General features: G+C 48.7%; 1 non-coding gene across 1 annotated transcript; it reads left to right on the top strand.

Moving 5' to 3' along the window:
- Positions 1-1,566: 1,566 nt before the first annotated feature.
- TRNAG-GCC (transfer RNA glycine (anticodon GCC)) lies at positions 1,567-1,640 on the top strand. Its single transcript has one exon. It is a non-coding gene; the product is annotated as a tRNA-Gly (tRNA).
- The last annotated feature ends 201 nt before the right edge of the window (positions 1,641-1,841 follow it).

Raw genomic sequence — 1,841 nt, 5'->3', positions numbered from 1 at the left:
GTCCCCTGCATCGGCAGGCGGACTCTCAACCACTGCGCCACCAGGGAAGCCCAAAGATGGTAATTTTTTAAGTGCATCTTAGATTCAGTAGAATATGGTAAGCAGTTTATACAATAAATGATCACCTTTTAAAATCCACCTGCAAAGTTCAGACTGGTTTTTAACTGTCCTTTGTTTTTTGAACAGATTGTGTTTGCAAACCATCTCTGAAAAATAAATGGTGACTTGTCTACCTAAAAAAAATAAAAGGCAGGGAAGGGGTTCAGGAGTGACTGTGTGACCCATCAAATCCCTCAGCTCAAGAGCCTGCAATCCTGTGATTCTAGTCATCATCCTTAAAGTCCTCGCCCTACCCTAAAGGGCTTTCAAGGGCCCTGGTGCTCCAGCCTCCACCCACTCCGAAGTCTTGGGTGCAGTCTCACCAGTTGAAGCTGGAGGGCTCCAGCCAGGGCAGGCCTCTAGCGGTTCACAACGGTGCTAGGCTCACTCTCTCTTCTGGGCACTTATTTGTGCTCTTTCCTCTTCCTGGCACCCTGTTCCCTTCCTCTCAGCCTGCAGACTTCCTTCAGGTCTCCCTAGCTGAGCTGCCCCTTTCCCTAGCAGGCCTTCCCTGCTGTCCCTCCCCTGCCTGCCGCTGCTCCCTGTACCCTCTCAGTACTCTGAGCTGATTGCCATTTACTGTGAGCTCTTGGGACCAGGGACTTGCCTTCCTCATTACTGTACTCCCAGGGCCTAGCGCAGGGCTGCCCCCTGGTAAATGAATGTCCAATTAGGATCAAAAGCAGCAAACTCTTCTCGGGCTGTTTCCTGGTATTCATTCTAGAGACTCTGAAACTCTGGGGGTTCCACTTGCATAAGGTAAAGGGCAGAATGGGCTTCCCTGGTGGCACAGTGGTTGAGAGTCCGCCTGCCGATACAGGGGACACGGGTTCGTGCCCTGATCTGGGAAGATCCCACATGCTGCGGAGCGGCTGGGCCCATGGCCATGGCCGCTGAGCCTGTGTGTCCGGAGCCTGTGCTCCGCAATGGGAGAGGCCACAACAGTGAGAGGCCCGCGTACTGCAAAAAAAAAAAAAAAAGGGCAGAACCAGTATTTGAACCCAGACTATGGCCCCAGAGCCCACACTCTTAACCACTATGCTTTAAGCCCCTGATGCCTCAATTTGTTCATGAACCAAATACGTACTGAGAGCCTACTATGTGTCAGGCACTGTTCTATAGTAATAATGAAAACGTAATAATGTAAAACACAGCCCCGATTCTCACGGATCTTACATTCAAGTTGGTGGTGGGGGAGAGACAGAAATAAATAAGTATATAATTTGCCTATTTGTGATAAGAGGGAGGGAATATACAGGACAATGGGAGGAACAGGTTGGAGGGTGGGGGAAGATCAGGAGTTCAGTTCTGGACACACTTAGTTTGAAATACCTAAGAGACAACCAACTGAAGATACAGAGTAGGAGTTGGATAAGTGTCTAGAGCCCAGGGTGTAAGCCTAGGCTAGATGATACAAATTTGGAAATCAGCAGCATAGATGGTATTTAAAACCATAGGACTGGGACTTCCCTCGTGGTCCAGTGGCTAAGACTCTGCACTGCCAATGCAGGGGGCCCAGGTTCAATCCCTGGACGGGGAACTAGATCCCACATGCTGCAACTTATTATCCCATGTGCTGCAACTAAGACCCGCCACAGCCAAATAAGTAAATAAATAAATAATTAAAAAAATAAATAAATGAAAATAAAACCATAGGACTGGCTGAGATTGCTAGGGATGTGATTGCGTGTAGAGAAGAGGTCCAAGTACTCAGTCCTGCCATACTTAGAGGTGAAGGAAAT

Source organism: Mesoplodon densirostris, chromosome 2, assembly GCF_025265405.1.
Source record: "Mesoplodon densirostris isolate mMesDen1 chromosome 2, mMesDen1 primary haplotype, whole genome shotgun sequence".
Lineage (NCBI taxonomy): Eukaryota > Metazoa > Chordata > Mammalia > Artiodactyla > Ziphiidae > Mesoplodon > Mesoplodon densirostris.
The sequence above is the reverse complement of the archived record's forward strand: the minus strand, read 5'-3'. Positions and strand labels throughout refer to the sequence as shown.